Genomic DNA, 17,482 nt, shown 5'->3' on the forward strand with positions numbered 1-17,482 from the left:
TTGTAGTTCACTCAGTGACATTAATGAGTATGTAGAAGGTAGGTGGAGTTGGTAGCAAGTCCAAGAGGTGGAGGGTCAGTGAGTGAAGATGCTGTCAAAACAAAATCATACACACCTTCCTGAAGACTGCAGACCCACAAGGACAAACTGGGGAGGAGAGTTGAGGGATTATTAAGTGATGTTGTAAGAACTAGTGGTCCAACATTAGATCAGTCTACAGCACAGCATTATCTAATCCTGGGGACCCACCACTCCTCTGGGTCCCCAGAACACACTGCTGTAGTGGAGATCAGTTCAGTAACCAATCAGTCAGCTGCACATCAGACTGGGGCGGTAACAGGAAATCATCACTTCTACATTATAAAGGACAGAAGTTAAGTGGATCATACACACCTTGAGGTAGTTCAGTAACAGGCATCTTCTAGTGACCAGTCTGGTACCACCATCAGGACCTGAAGGAGAGGAGGCTAAATAAACATGCTGAACAGCAGGACATTAAAGACTGCTTTATTGGCTGATAGATCAGAGGGGTAACCAATCAGCTGGGGAGGTAACACAACTATCTGAAAGACAACTGATCCTAGACCAGCACTACCACCCTGAGAGACTAAATATGGGAGTGCTGACAAGGGCCCTGTACTACATCAGGACACTAGTTATTTGTAAGTCAGTATCCTAACTTCAATCCCGCTTCAACTGTATTGATGGTACTGCAAGAAACAGTAAATAAACTGACTACATTCTGAGTGGCCCATCAACCCCAGTGATTTGTGCTGCTACTAGCATTTCATGAACGATCTTGCATCTACTTCTTGATCTTAAATCTAATGGCGGCCATTTTGGATCAACAACGCAGAGCCAACAGCCATTTTGTGTGAGTCTCTGGTCCCATCAGACAGTTGGTAACCCCAACCAGCTGGCCCCTTGTTGCCATGGCAACGCCAGTGGGTCCACCTTTGCAGGTTCTGTCGTCGACGCAGGGCGTAAGACGAGTGCGGGTGTCATCACCAGGAGCCAGAGTCACCATGACTACCAAACATCAACTGTTCACCCTTATTTGCAGTGAGTATGAACACTAGACTGGTTATAGCTTGTGGCTAAGGCAGAGGCTCTGGTTAAGATACAATGACTAGATTCATTTCACATGACAGTTACCAAACGTACTCATTAACCAAAACTCACCAGTCTAGTTGGCATCACGGCTCCCTGTTCAGCCACATACAGAGGAAACCTAAGACAAAAGCTTCAAGATAATCTCTTGGTGGGGACCAGATACCAGGCAGGCACAAGGAGGGGGTTAGACATAACATATGTAGCCTTTATGACAGGGTTACGTAGCCCTCTGCTGAAGTCAGCTATTCCTTTTCTCAACAGGAGTTCAGACGAACGAGATTCCAAAGAGAATATTCATCATGTTCAGCAGAGGGACGGGATAGCTCAAACTGCAAACAAACTGTAAACAGCTAAACCTGCCAAGTAAAAAAAAGTTGAATAGAAATGTTTGGTACATAATAAAATAATATTTAAAAAGGAAATCAAACTTCACACTGAACTACCACTTCTAGGACATATTAAAGACTGGTGTTAAAATATCCATTTAGACTGGATGGATCCATACCTGCATAGATAAGGATCCATCTCAATTTCCACCTAAAATAAAATACCCAAATCTAACTGCCTGTTAGAGTTTTCCCCAAATGTACCCAAGTGGCCAAACTGGTTCATTTAAAAGTACATACCTATAGAGAACATACTAAAATGCTTTAATAATAAAACTAAGTTTACACACTCCCAGGAATGTCATACATAATGGATCATTAGCATCCCTATATACAAGTTACTAACAGGAGATGCGACGAGAACGCTGATCCAATGCCTCCCAAAACACAGAAGTGAACTATTTAAGATAAACGGCCAAGTTAGCAGCCAACGCTGCTCTAATGTCAGAAGTGTACACACCACAAACAAAGGGAGAAAAAACATATTTACATTTAGAGTATTTAGAACACCCACAGTCCTCTACACCAGATTGAGCTGCTGATGCCAAGGCCCATAGCAGTCTCTCTCCGCTGTAAAGCAGAGGGTAACAGCACAAGTAGTGCAGGTGATGGGACATTTCCTGTGGCACAGAGCACAACGACGCCTCCCTACTGTGGCTTTTTTGCCCCGAGGCACATTCAGGTCTGCAGTGATGTATTTTGGAAGGTGAACATCACTGGAGGCAGGAGTAGAGGGGACAGAGGTAGAGGGGACAGAGGTAGAGGGGACAGAAGGTGCTGCAGTGGACTTTGTGCCGTAGTCAGCAAGCTCCTGGATGAGCAGCTCTCTGAAGGCTAGCTGTGTCATGGGGGTCTTTCCACAGATCCTAGCCATTTCCTTCTGGAGGATGAATGCATTCACCACAGCAATGTCGATGAAGTGATAGAACAATGTCTTGTACCATTTCATTGTCTTGTGGAGAACATTGTAGTAGCCAATCAGCGCATCAGACAGGTCCACACCTCCCATGCTCTTATTGTAATCCTTTACAGCAGCTGGAACGGGGACAGCTTTCTTGGTCCATGTCCCATTAGCGTCCTTCGCACGCCTGCCGATGTGATCGCCACTGTACGATTTGTGGATACTGGAGCACATGACCACCTCTCTGGCATCCATCCACTTTACAAAGAGCAGGTCATCTTTACGAATCCATCTCATGGTACCCCTTTCAGCCCTCTTAGGCATGTCGTTTACTTTTGTTTTGGGAAAACCCACTCCGTTGGGACGAATGGTTCCACAAGACCATACATTCAGCTTCCTCAGGTCTGTAAACAGAGTAGGGCTTGTGTAAAAGTTATCCACAAACAGTTTGTAGCCCTTCCCCAGCAGTGGAAATTCCAATAATTTCATTACGGAATCATAACCAAGTCCCATACCGGTGGCTGAGATGGACTTCCCCTCATAAACAAAGAAATTCCAAGTGTAGGCACACGCAGAATCTGCCAAAACAAACAGTTTGTAACCCCATCTTGTTGGCTTGTTAGGCATATATTGTTTGATGCCAATTCTGGCCTTTGAGGCTACCATTCTCTCATCTATGGACAGGTTCTGGGCAGGCTGAAAATGGGTCTTGCAGGCCTCAACAATGCTGGAGTAGAGAGGTTTGATTTTGCAGAGCCTATCAAAGCTTGCTGTCCCCTTCTTCTTGTCATTGTTCTCGTCAGCTTGTGGGTCACTGATATGAAGCGCCCGCGAGACAGTCATAAACCTCTTACAAGACATGATAGTTGTGGGGAAAGGCAGTTGGTAGAGTCTTGAGCTTCTCCAGTAGTCCTTCAGGGTTTTCAACTTCACAACGCCCATATAAATGACCAGTGAGATGTAACAGTATAATTCTTGGATGGAAATGGGCTTCCATGCCTCTTTCTTGCCTGCATGCTTCTTAGCCCCATACTTGTTGGTGTTAGACAAAAGCAAATCAAGAACTGACAAGGAGAAAAACAGCTGGAAAAGATGAAGGGGGCTGTACTTTCCAGTCATGTCCAGCTGAGGTCCTGGCTGCCTTTTAGGTCTAAATGTTGGTGGAAGTGGCTCCACATCATCCTCTAGCACAGTGCGCCAACGGTCCTCTCCCTCGGTTGAAGTTGCCGCTGGTACACTGGCCCTCCTCCGCTTCTGGTCTGGACTCATAACACCTCTAGATGGACGGGTGGGTGTGGAGCCAGAGACAGCAGCAGGGGTCAGACTGGAGGAACCACTTCCTATGTTTGAATCAGTGTGGGATGGACTTGAATGTGGTTTCTTTGGAGGTGGCTCCCACAGGTCATCAGAGTCTCTACATCTATTGAGGATTAAAAAAATAAATAAAATGTTTAGAACTCAAGTTCCTATTCCTTATTTTATTTAACCTTTATTTTAGCAGGGAGTGAGCACTGCGTCAATATATCAAATACACAGCACTCATCTATATTATATAGAGTATGGGGAACACAATCACTATAATGAAATATGTGGACCAACAGGCATTAAGACACTCAAAAACAACAGCATGTCATAGCCAACAGAAAACACACATAGGCTATGCTAATACATTATATGCCTCAGGTCCATATAACTATATAGAAATATCTCAAATGAATATGCAACCATTTAAAACAACTGCATTAGCATGAGACGCAAAAACCTATTTTACTTACTGATCTAAAAGTGGATCTTCTCCTTCCAAAAACATTTCTTCCTCACTGGAATCAAAACTGTACTCACTCATGGAGTCCTCATCCATCAGTTCTATGTCACTCTCCCAGTCCATTTCTGCAATGTTCTCATCCAAATTTGTAAACTTGGATGTAGCTTTTCCACTAGTAGTAGCCATGTTTTCTTTTTTTAGTTTTGACAAAAGTTTGTAGAAGAGAACGAACCACTGCGTATCATTAACTACCGTGAGTCCTGTTTGCTTTCACCAGAGAATGAACACTGTTGCCCACAGCTCTAGCATGATGGTTGTTTGTAGTACAAAAGGCGTTCACATTCTGCTGGAAAGCCCAGCTCATTGGCTATCTAGCTAGATCGTTTTCAAAATGATATGTGGTCCTTGAACCAAGACTGTCAATCAAGTGGACACCGCTGGTCTCATTGGTGCCTAACGACGGCTTACCTTCATTAGGCTAATTGACGTGTTGTGTAGCCAATATGTCAGAGGTGAATGTATCAAACAAGTTGCATTGATAAGCGTTTTGTTGTTGTGCACTATCCCCAAACAATAGCATGGTATTTTGTCCCGCTGGAATAGCTACTGTAAATTAGATACTGCGGTTAGATTAACAAATATTTAAGCTTTCTGACGATATAAGACATGTCGATGTCCCAGAAAGTTGGCTGTTGTTTAGAATGCCTTTCTAGTCACATATTGAGCAGCAGCTGTCCAGATTTCAGGACACTGATCCTGTAGAGGTTTAAAAGCAGCCCAGAACAGCCATCTTGTTTCAGGACAGTCAACTGTAAAACAAAAACAAAAGTAGAGGACATTTAACTAGACTACTCAGCAGGGTGTCAGGTCATTTAACATCAACAGGAATTCAGACAAACGAGATTCCAAAAGGTTTATCATGTGGTTGCAGAGAACGATTGTTATTCTGGGAAAGACCTCCCTTTCTAGTGCACTACTTCTGAATAGGGCCCTTAAAGCTCTGGTCAAAAGTAGTGCACTATAGAGGGTGCCATTTGGGACAGTTTCAGAAACACAACTTACCAGTATGTTGGAGTCCACGCTGCAATTCCACTGACCACAGCACCCAAACCCTGGAGAAGGAAAGGCAAACATTGTATTAGTTTGCCGATTGAGAAATACGATGACTAACTGCTGCATTTATATACAGTCACTCAGTAGTTCATGTCGTTTCACATCAGTTCAACCTGAGCTAAGTTTAACATCATTGGGACTGTAGCATGTCCCAGTAGCCATCTTGTATAGTTGGCCAGCCAAAAGGGGATAGTGAAAGAGTCTGCATCCAAAGTCACACCCTACTCCCTTTATAGTGCACAGGTCCTGGTTTATGGTAGTGCACTATAAAGGGAAGTAGAGTATCATTTCAAATGAAGCCAGTGTCTTGACATTTCACCAACCTGGATTTTCACAAAGTACATCAGTCTCGTGGTCTGGAATCAGGTATTCTAGAGAAGGAATCATAAAATAATGTTAGTTATAGTTTGGTTTCTATGAGAGGATAGGTTCTTAAATAGAGCCCATCAAATCAAAGAGTAGCTTCACAGAGAAAATTATAATTGTCCCGTGTGGCTCAGTTGGTAGAGCATGGTGTTTGCAACGCCAGGGTTGTGGGTTCGATTCCCACGGGGGACCAGTACGGAGAATTTTTTTTAATGAAATGTATTCATTCACTACTGTAAGTCGCTCTGGATAAGAGTGTCTGCTAAATGACTAAAATATAAAAATGTAAATAATTATCTGACAAATGCTTGTCTTTGAGGATTATCATTTACAGTCAGTCACTTATGAGCCAGTTAAATGCTGAACATCCGGAGGACTTTATGTCAGAGTCCAGTATGAGGTAAATTAAAGGTAGCTTTGCTAACTAAAGCTAGCACAAAGACTAGCCCCATTCCGTACAAATGTGCACAACCGCGACATTCAAACGAGGCTGCAAAGAAAACTAATTTGACTGTGTTGACATCAAAATCTGGGGTGTGAAATACATTTCTATTCAAGCGTTGATTGACATGGTAATGGTGTAACGTACAGCACACATAAAGCAACGAATTCCTACACCAGGTGTAGGACTTCACTCACCGTTTGAAAACAAGGGACAGGATATGGGGGATACCTAGTCATTTTTTGCTCGAGTGTTGCAACGTGCGAGTGTTGCAAAATAGATTCAAAAATGTATGTTATTCAATTATTGCACCCACACTGCTCACGCACGTCAACGAGCGTCTGCGTTGCCAAAGGGAAAAAATAGGAGTCATTCCTATTTCTGACGCAGACGCGCTGCAAGTCCTGGGGAGACAAAATACATTTATGCACGATGGCGCCCCTGCGCAGCCGGTTTGGTTCCCGTGTCACCCAATAGGTTTAGCTTCCCCACCCGCCATTTTTAAAAAGACCCGACGGAGCTCATCGCCTTCTTGAATCATGCAGAGGTGGGCATCATGAAGGCCTCGTCATTGATTTTGTTGGAAAGGGGAGAAATTGCGCTTTATAAATGGTATTGATATTACAGCTGATCTGGAAGTATTACGTTTTTTGGGCGCTAAAATAAGGTCAATTGTATGGACCAGCGCGACGTAAAAAAGTGAGTTAGTTTACGTTACAACTTTTGACCAGAGCAATGTTCATTTTATTTAACTAGGCAAGTAACTTAAGAACAAATTAGTATTTACTATGATGGCCTACCAAAAAGCCTCATGGGGAGGGGAGCTGGGATTTTTTATTTTATATATTTGAGTAACGTTATTGTCTATTCTGCATCACATCAACCTGCCTCTAGCAACTTACCCTGAAAATTAGTTGGCAACACTGGCCACACCACTACATAAAGAGAGAGCTAAAACAGAGCATGGTAGCACCACTACATAAAGAGAGAGCTAAAACAGAGCATGGTAGCACCACTACATAAAGAGAGAGCTAAAACAGAGCATGGTAGCACCACTACATAGAGAGAGCTAAAACAGAGCATGGTAGCACCACTACATAGAGAGAGAGCTAAAACAGCATGGTAGTACCACTACATAAAGAGAGAGCTAAAACAGAGCATGGTAGCACCACTACACAAAGAGAGAGCTAAAACAGAGCATGGTAGCACCACTACATAAAGAGAGAGCTAAAACAGAGCATGGTAGCACCACTACATAAAGAGAGAGCTAAAACAGAACATGGTAGCACCACTACATAAAGAGAGAGCTAAAACAGAGCATGGTAGCACCACTACATAAAGAGAGAGCTAAAACAGAGCATGGTAGCACCACTACATAGAGAGAGAGCTAAAACAGAGCATGGTAGCACCACTACACAGAGAGAAAAAGGAACCTTATTTCCAATACAGTGAACTACTTTTGACCAGATCAACGTTAATCAGTAGTAAACTGTTGAGAATAAGGTGCCATTAGCGCAGCAACGACAGTCGAATCAGGGGCCAAATGCTACTCAGAATCTGATCATTTTCTTCTTCAAAGTCTGATTCGGTAAGAGAGTGATGGTGGTCACTTCTCCTACCTGGAAAGCTAGCCTACTAGCTAACACCAACATGACACGTGGTAAGCTAGGCGATAACAAAAACCACCAAACTAGCCAGTTGGCAAACTAACGCTTGTATCGTTTTACTGCCGCTAAAGTGAGTGATTGTACCATGCATGGCAGACATTTCAGTAATATGCAGCTTACCTGAGAGGCATATTCTCTACCGAGTCGTCAGCATCATGAGAGGAGAAAATGAAAAAGTTTACACACAGAGAGGAGAAATCACAACAACTCTCTCTGACCAGAATGAAAATCAATGAATGACCAGATGTTGATGTCGCTGTCCCCCTCCTCCTCCTCCTCCTTCTTCTATGGTATAATGGCGTTCACAACAATTAAATGTGCATTCCGTCACCTACTGGGCGGGTGGATAAAAAGGAAAACATTTGGGTAAAAATAAATAAAATATCATACAAACTACCAAAAAATTTATTAACTAAATAAAATCAACCTGCTTTTCTGTAAAAACCTCATTCTAATCAGGTCCAACACAGCCTCAGAAGCCTCCTGTGAGGGCAGGACATTTCCTGGTGACAAAAGTCCTTGTATTCGTGCTTATGCGAAATCTTCTCTGGCTGCAGAAGATATAATGATATCCAGCTTCTTGGACTTCTTGGACACTTGTCCTGTACAATTAATCACTGTGGCTATAAATGCTACAAAATCCACCTTCACAATGAGTTTATCCAGATCAACCGATTGATAGTTTGTGTATGTATTGATATGTAGCCTACGTTTGCCTTTTTAAAAATGTATGTAGTTCTGTCCTTGAGCTGTTCTTGTCTAATGATGTTCTGTATTATGCCATTCTGTATTATGTTTCATGTTTTGGTGGACCCCAGGAAGAGTAGCTGCTGCTTTTGCAACAGCTAATGGGGATCCTAATAAACTATCAAATAGTTAAAACACTAGCAACTGGTTGCAATACATCCACTGCCATAACTTCAACTTCTTGCCCCTTTGACTCTCTTCACAGCCTCCATATAGGAGATCCGCTGAGCAGCCCTGATCTTTGGCACCTTGACCTCCTTCACCCGAACAGGGCACTCAAGGAAGTCCGGAGTATGATACCCACCACAGATGCAACATTTTCCATTCACAGATTCTTCAATATCAGCCTTCTCTCGTCTGCTAACGTTTGACACGTGACCATATCCTTTACAATTTCCATACTGTAATGGTTTGGACACACATGCTGTTTCACACCTACGAGAACAGAGTACCCCCCTTATATATACACACACACGCACGCACACACACACACACAAAGACACACACACACACACACACACTCCCACACAATTTAAGTATTTATCATCAGTGGGTTGGAAATACATTGGTTGATAACTTTGATTTCATGTCTAATACTTGATTCATCTATTTGTGTGTGTGTGTGTGTGTGTGTGTGTGTGTGTGTGTGTGTGTGTGTGTGTGTGTGTGTGTGTGGTGGTGTGTGTGTGTGTGTGTGTGTGTGTGTGTGTAGGCCCTGGGCCTGGATGACATTAAGACCCACCACTGGTGTATCATCGGCTGCAGTGCTGTGACTGGAGAGAACCTACTGACCGGAGCAGACTGGCTACTGGATGACATCGCTGCACGCGTCTTCACTGCAGATTAACATCCTGGGTGTGCATTAATAAAACGCATCTGAAGAAGCTTCAGTGTTTCTCAACCTCCGCTCTGTGGGATGTTGTTTGCTGACAACTTAATCAGTTCTATAATGCTAGTTTTAGGGGAAGTTTCCCGGACACAGATGCTTTTCAGTCCAGGACTAGGGTTAATTGGTTTCCAGGAAACCGCCCCTAAATGTGCAATTGCACAAAACATAGCTTTCCTGTCTCTGATTAGAACAAGGTTGAGAAACACTAGTAGGCCATTCTGGGTACCAGTGTGTTTGTACCATCATGCCACTGCACTGCTTGTCATGTCAAACAACAAGGAGTGGGATAACATCACAAAGCAGGAAAACAGTTTTAGAAAGATACCGGTAAGCTTGAAATGGCCGTGGTCTAATTGACTCAACAACCAAAACTCACGTCAGCGTTTTGAATGAACTCAAATCAATTAATTTGCGGTTATTTATGAAAATTAGCTGGCTAGCTCATTGATGCTGCTTTGTAGTACACCTCTCAGATGCTACTAGACAGTACCATCATACTGAGTGATAACTGTTTACAGTGGTTGGTTGGTTTTCTGCCAACCAGTGCTTCACTTTAATGTATCAGTTATTAAAATTCACTCATCCCACCATGGTTAGTGTTGGTGTGTCACTTAAATTCAGTCACCTCACCATGGTAGTGTTGGTGTGTAACTGTTCATTACATTCAGTCACCCCACCATGGTTAGTTTTGGTGTGTAACTGTTAAATTCAGTCACACCACCATGGTTAGTTTTGGTGTGTAACTGTTAAATTCAGTCACCCCATCATAGTTAGTGCTGGTGTGTAACTGTTAAATTCATTCACCCCATCATAGTTAGTGCTGGTGTGTAACTGTTAAATTCAGTCACCCCATCATAGTTAGTGCTGGTGTGTAACTGTTAAATTCATTCACCCCATCATAGTTAGTGCTGGTGTGTAACTGTTAAATTCAGTCACCCCATCATAGTTAGTGCTGGTGTGTAACTGTTAAATTCATTCACCCCACCATAGTTAGTGCTGGTGTGTAACTGTTAAATTCAGTCACCCCACCATAGTTAGTGTTGGTGTGTAACTTTGTTCTAAAGCTGTATCCGTAGCCATTGGATGCAGTGATCACAATATAGTGGCTATATCCTGGAAAGCAAAAGTTCCAACAGCTGGGCCTAAAATAGTGTCTAAGAAATCATACAAAAGACTTTGCTGTGACTCTCATGTGGATGATGTGAAAAATATGCAAATAGTCTGGGTAGCCGTTTGATTAGCTGTTCAGGAGTCTTATGGCTTGGGGATCTCTTTTTGGAAGAAGCTAGCTAGCTAACGAAGAACAACAAAGAATATCTAGTTAACAGAAGAAAAGAAAGAGAAAATCAGGACAGAAGAAAAAGGATATCAAAGTGAAACAGTTCTCTAAAGACACAAGAGACAATAATACAAGAAACAACACTTCTGTAGCTTGTCAACTATGTGTCTGTCTATCCCTGTTCTCTCCCCTCTGCACAGGCCATACAAACGCTTCACACCGCGTGGCCGCTGCCACTCCAACCTGGTGGTCCCAGCGCGCACGACCCACGTGGAGTTCCAGGTCTCCGGCAGCCTCTGGAACTGCCGGTCTGCAGCCAACAAGGCTGAGTTCATCTCAGCCTATGCTACCCTCCAGTCCCTAGACTTCCTGGCGCTGACGGAAACATGGATTACCACAGATAACACTGCTACTCCTACTGCTCTCTCTTCGTCTGCCCACGTGTTCTCGCATACCCCTAGAGCATCGAGCCAGCGGGGTGGTGGCACTGGAATCCTCATCTCTCCCAAGTGGACATTCTCTCTTTCTCCCCTGACCCATCTGTCTATCTCCTCATTTGAATTCCATGCTGTCACAGTTACCAGCCCTTTCAAGCTTAACATCCTTATCATTTATCGCCCTCCAGGTTCCCTTGGAGAGTTCATCAATGAGCTTGACGCCTTGATAAGTTCCTTTCCTGAGGATGGCTCACCTCTCACAGTTCTGGGTGACTTTAACCTCCCCACGTCTACCTTTGACTCATTCCTCTCTGCCTCCTTCTTTCCACTCCTCTCCTCTTTTGACCTCACCCTCTCACCTTCCCCCCCTACTCACAAGGCAGGCAATACGCTTGACCTCATCTTTACTAGATGCTGTTCTTCCACTAATCTCATTGCAACTCCCCTCCAAATCTCCGACCACTACCTTGTATCCTTTTCCCTCTTGCGCTCATCCAACACTTCTCACTCTGCCCCTACTCGGATGGTATTGCGCCGTCCCAACCTTCGCTCTCTCTCTCCCGCTACTCTCTCCTCTTCCATCCTATCATCTCTTCCCTCTGCTCAAACCTTCTCCAACCTATCTCCTGATTCTGCCTCCTCAACCCTCCTCTCCTCCCTTTCTGCATCCTTTGATTTTCTCTGTCCCCTATCCTCCAGGCCGGCTCGGTCCTCCCCTCCTGCTCCGTGGCTCGACGACTCACTACGAGCTCACAGAACAAGGCTCCGGGCAGCCGAGCGGAAATGGAGGAAAACTCGCCTCCCTGCGGACCTGGCATCCTTTCACTCACTCCTCTCTACATTCTCCTCTTCTGTCTCTGCTGCTAAAGCCACTTTCTACCACTCTAAATTCCAAGCATCTGCCTCTAACCCTAGGAAGCTCTTTGCTACCTTCTCCTCCCTCCTGAATCCTCCTCCCCCTCCCCCCCCTCCTCCCTCTCTGCGGATGACTTCGTCAACCATTTTGAAAAGAAGGTTGACGATATCCGATCCTCGTTTGCTAAGTCAAACGACACCGCTGGTCCTGCTCACACTGCCCTACCCTGTGCTTTGACCTCTTTCTCCCCTCTCTCTCCAGATGAAATCTCGCGTCTTGTGACGGCCGGCCGCCCAACAACCTGCCCACTTGACCCTATCCCCTCCTCTCTTCTCCAGACCATTTCCGGAGACCTTCTCCCCTTCCTCACCTCGCTCATCAACTCATCCTTGACCGCTGGCTACGTCCCTTCCGTCTTCAAGAGAGCGAGAGTTGCACCCCTTCTGAAAAAACCTACACTCGATCCCTCCGATGTCAACAACTACAGACCAGTATCCCTTCTTTCTTTTCTCTCCAAAACTCTTGAACGTGCCGTCCTTGGCCAGCTCTCCTGCTATCTCTCTCAGAATGACCTTCTTGATCCTAATCAGTCAGGTTTCAAGACTGGGCATTCAACTGAGACTGCTCTTCTCTGTGTCACGGAGGCTCTCCGCACTGCTAAAGCTAACTCTCTCTCCTCTGCTCTCATCCTTCTAGACCTATCTGCTGCCTTTGATACTGTGAACCATCAGATCCTCCTCTCCACCCTCTCCGAGTTGGGCATCTCCGGCGCGGCCCACGCTTGGATTGCGTCCTACCTGACAGGTCGCTCCTACCAGGTGGCGTGGCGAGAATCTGTCTCCGCACCATGCGCTCTCACCACTGGTGTCCCCCAGGGCTCTGTTCTAGGCCCTCTCCTATTCTCGCTATACACCAAGTCACTTGGCTCTGTCATATCCTCACATGGTCTCTCCTATCATTGCTATGCAGACGACACACAATTAATCTTCTCCTTTCCCCCTTCTGATATCCAGGCGGCGAATCGCATCTCTGCATGTCTGTCAGACATATCAGTGTGGATGACGGATCACCAGCTCAAGCTGAACCTCGGCAAGACGGAGCTGCTCTTCCTCCTGGGGAAGGACTGCCCGTTCCATGATCTCGCCATCACGGTTGACAACTCCCTTGTGTCCTCCTCCCAGAGTGCTAAGAACCTTGGCGTGATCCTGGACAACACCCTGTCGTTCTCCACTAACATCAAGGCGGTGACCCGATCCTGTAGGTTCATGCTCTACAACATTCGAAGAGTACGACCCTGCCTCACACAGGAAGCGGCGCAGGTCCTAATCCAGGCACTTGTCATCTCCCGTCTGGATTACTGCAACTCGCTGTTGGCTGGGCTCCCTGCCTGTGCCATTAAACCCCTACAACTCATCCAGAACGCCGCAGCCCGTCTGGTGTTCAACCTTCCCAAGTTCTCTCACGTCACCCCGCTCCTCCGCTCTCTCCACTGGCTTCCAGTTGAAGCTCGCATCCGCTACAAGACCATGGTGATTGCCTACGGAGCTGTGAAGGGAACGGCACCTCCATACCTTCAGGCTCTGATCAGGCCCTACACCCAAACAAGGGCACTGCGTTCATCCACCACTGGCCTGCTGGCCCCCCTACCTCTGAGGAAGCACAGTTCCCGCTCAGCCCAGTCAAAACTGTTCGCTGCTCTGGCACCCCAATGGTGGAACAAGCTCCCTCACGACGCCAGGACAGCGGAGTCAATCACCACCTTCCGGAGACACCTGAAACCCCACCTCTTTAAGGAATACCTAGGATAGGATAAAGTAATCCTTCTAACCCCCCCCCCCCTTAAAAGATTTAGATGCACTATTGTAAAGTGGTTGTTCCACTGGATATCATAAGGTGAATGCACCATTTTGTAAGTCGCTCTGGATAAGAGCGTCTGCTAAATGACTTAAATGTAAATGTAAATGGATAGAAGCTGTTTAGAAGACTCTTGGATCTAGACTTGGCGCTCCGGTACCGCTTGCCGTGTGGTAGCAGAGAGAACAGTCTATGACTAGGGTGGCTGGAGTCTTTGACAATTTTTAGTGCCTTCCTCTGACACCGCCTGGTAAAGAGGTCCTGGATGGCAGGAAGCTTGGCCCCGGTGATGTACTGGGTCGTACGCACTACCTTCTCTAGTGCCTTGCCGTCGGAGGCCGAGCAGTTGCCATACCAGGCAGTGATACAACCCGTCAGGATGCTCTCGATGGTGCAGCTGTAGAACCTTTTGAGGATCTGAGGACCCATGGCAAATCTTTTTCAGTCTCCTGAGGGGGAATAGGTTTTGTCGTGCCCTCTTCACGACTGTCTTGGTGTGCTTGGACCATGTTAGTTTGTTGGTGATGTGGAAACAAAGGAACTTGAAACTCTCAACCTGCTCCACTACAGCCCCGTCGATGAGAATGGGGGCGTGCTCGGTCCTCCTTTTCCTGTAGTCCACAATCATCTCCTTTGTCTTGATCATGTTGAGGGAGAGGCTATTGTCCTTGCACCACACAGTCAGGTCTCTGACCTCCTCCCTATAGGCTGTCTCATTTTGTCGGTGATCAGGCCTACCACTGTTGTGTCATTGGCAAACTTAATGAAGGTGTTGGAGTCGTGCCTGGCCTTGCAGTCATGAGTGAACAAGGAGTACAGAAGGGGACTGAGCACGCCCCCTTGGGGGGCCCCCGTGTTGAGGATCAGCGTGGCAGATGAGTTGTTACCAACTCTTACCACCTGGGGGCGGCCCATCAGAAGGTCCAGGATCCAGTTGCAGAGTGAGGTGTTTAGTCCCAGGGTCCTTAGCTTAGTGATGAGCTTTAAGGGCACTATGATGTTGAACGCTGAGCTGTAGTCAATGAATAGCATTCTCACATATGTGTTCCTTTTGTCCACGTGGGAAAGGGCAGTGTGGAGTGCAATAGAGATTGCCTCATCTGTGGATCTGTTAAATTGTTTATCTTGCGTCAAACGTTTCGGTTAGCCTTCCACAAGCTTCCCACAATAAGTTCGGTGAATTTTTGCCCATTCCTCCTGACAGAGCTGATGTAACTGAGTCAGGTTTGTAGGCCTCCTTGCTCGCACACGCTTTTTCAGTTCTGCCCACAAATGTTCTATAGGATTGAGGTCAGGGCTTTGTGATGGCCACTCCAATACCTTGACTTTGTTGTCCTTAAGCCATTTTGACACAACTTTGGAAGCATGCTTGGGGTCATTGTCCATTTGGAAGACCCATTTGCGACCAAGCTTAAACTTCCTGACTGATGTCTTGAGCTGTTGCTTTAATTTATCCACATAATTCTCCTCCCTCATGATGCCATCTATTTTGTGAAGTGCACCAGTCCCTCCTGTAGCAACACACTCGACAACATGATGCTGCCACCCCTGTGCTTCACGGTTGGGATGGTGTTCTTCGGCTTGCAAGCATCCCCATTTTTCCTCCAAACATAACGATGGTCATTATGGCCAAACAGTTCTATTTTTGTTTCATCAGACCAGAGGACATTTCTCCAAAAAGTACAAACTTTGTCCCCATGTGCAGTTGCAAACCATAGTCTGGCTTTTTTATGGCGGTTTCGGAACAGTGGCTTCTTCCTTGCTGAGCAGCCTTTCATGTTATGTCGATATAGGACTCGTTTTACTGTGGATATAGATACTTTTGTACCTGTTTCCTCCAGCATCTTCAGAAGGTCCTTTGCTGTTGTTCTGGGATTGATTTGCACTTTTCTCACCAAAGTATGTTCATCTCTAGGAGACAGAACAAGTCTCCTTCCTGAGCGGTTTGACGGCTGCGTGGTCCCATGTGGTTTATACTTGCATACTATTGTTTGTACAGGTGAGCATGCTTCCAAAGTTGTGGCAAAATGGCTTAAGGACAACAAAGTCAGGCATTTGGAAATTGCTCCGAAGGATGAACCAGACTTGTGGAGGTCTACAATTTTTTTCTGAGGTCTTGGCTGATTTGTTTTGATTTTCCCATGATGTCAAGCAAAGAGGCACTGAGTTTGAAGGTAGGCCTTGAAATACATCCACAGGTACACCTCCAATTGACTCAAATGATGTCAACTTGGTGTATGTAAACTTCTGACCCACTGGAATTGTGATACAGTGAATTATAAGTGAAATAATCTGTAAACAATTGTTGGGAAAATTACTTGTGTCATGCACAAAGTAGATGTCCTAACCGACTTGCCAAAACTATAGTTTGTTCACAAGAAATTTGTGGAGTGGTTGAAAAACGAGTTTTAATGACTCTAACCTAAGTGTATGTAAACTTCTGACTTCAACTGTAGATTCAATGGTTGTAAACATGGGGAGAGGTCTGGCCGTAATAAAGAGACACTCTACTTTTTTCACGCCACACTCCAAAAAGCAAGTTCTGCAGATTCTAGTTCTCCCTCATCTTGATTATTGTCCAGTCGTGTGGTCCATCACTGCAAGGATAGACCTAGTTAAGCTGCAGCTGGCCCAGAACAGAGCGGCACGTTTTGCTCTTAATTGTAATCAGAAGGCTGATATAAATATTATGCTGCCAGTCTCTCTTGGCTAAGAGTTGAGGAGATACTGATTGCATCACTTCTTCTTTTTATAAGAAACATTCATGTGTTGAAAATCCCAAATTGTTTGCATAGTCAACTTACACACAGCTCTGACACACACACTTATCCCACCAGACATGCCACCAGGGGTCTTTTCACAGTCCCCAAATCCAGAACAAATTCAAGGAAGCGTACAGTATTATATAGAGCCCATATTGCATGGAACTTCCTTCTCATGTTGCTCAAATAAACATCAAACCTGGTCTCAAAAAACAGATAAAGCAACACCTAGCGGCACAACGCCTCTCCCCTATTTGACCTAGATAGTGTGTGTATGTATTGATATGTAGGCTACATGTGCCTTTTAAAAAATTTATGTAGTTCTGCCCTTGAGCTATTGATGTTCTGTATTATGCCATTCTGTATTATGTTTCATGTTTTGGTGGACCCCAGGAAGAGTAGCTGCTGCTTTTGCAACAGCTAATGGGGATCCTAATAAAATACCAAATTCTTTATTAAATTCAGTCACCCCATCGATGGTTAGTGTTGGTGTGTAACTGTTAAATTCAGTCACCCCACCATTTTTTGTTTTGGCGTGTAACTGTTAAATTCAGTCACCCCACCATTTTTTGTTTTGGCGTGTAACTGTTAAATTCAGTCACCCCACCATGGTTAGTGTATAACTGTATATTAAATTCAGTCACCCCACCATGGTTGGTGTTGGTGTGTAACTGTATATTAAATTCAGTCACCCCACCATGGTTAGTGTTGGTGTATAACTGTATATTAAATTCAGTCACCCCACCATGGTTAGTGTTGGTGTATAACTGTATATTAAATTCAGTCACACCACCATGGTTAGATGTTGGTGTATAACTGTATATTAAATTCAGTCACACCACCATGGTTAGTGTTGGTGTATAATTGTATATTAAATTCAGTCACCCCACCATGGTTAGTGTTGG

At 45.0% G+C, this 17,482-nt stretch overlaps 3 non-coding genes across 3 annotated transcripts; all 3 read right to left on the reverse strand.

The window, feature by feature from the left end:
* Positions 1 to 288: 288 nt before the first annotated feature.
* On the reverse strand, positions 289 to 358 carry LOC145861866 (small nucleolar RNA SNORD31). The gene has a single exon (XR_014381552.1). It is a non-coding gene; the product is annotated as a small nucleolar RNA SNORD31 (small nucleolar RNA).
* A 528-nt stretch (positions 359 to 886) lies between these two features.
* LOC123728849 (small nucleolar RNA SNORD22) lies at positions 887 to 1,013 on the reverse strand. The gene has a single exon (XR_006760621.2). It is a non-coding gene; the product is annotated as a small nucleolar RNA SNORD22 (small nucleolar RNA).
* Positions 1,014 to 1,346: 333 nt separating this feature from the next.
* LOC123728824 (small nucleolar RNA SNORD30) lies at positions 1,347 to 1,418 on the reverse strand. Its single transcript, XR_006760596.1, has one exon. It is a non-coding gene; the product is annotated as a small nucleolar RNA SNORD30 (small nucleolar RNA).
* Positions 1,419 to 17,482: the final 16,064 nt, after the last annotated feature.

The sequence above is a fragment of the Salmo salar genome, chromosome 18 (genome assembly GCF_965601325.2).
Source record: "Salmo salar chromosome 18, fSalSal1, whole genome shotgun sequence".
Classification (NCBI taxonomy): Eukaryota; Metazoa; Chordata; class Actinopteri; order Salmoniformes; family Salmonidae; genus Salmo; species Salmo salar.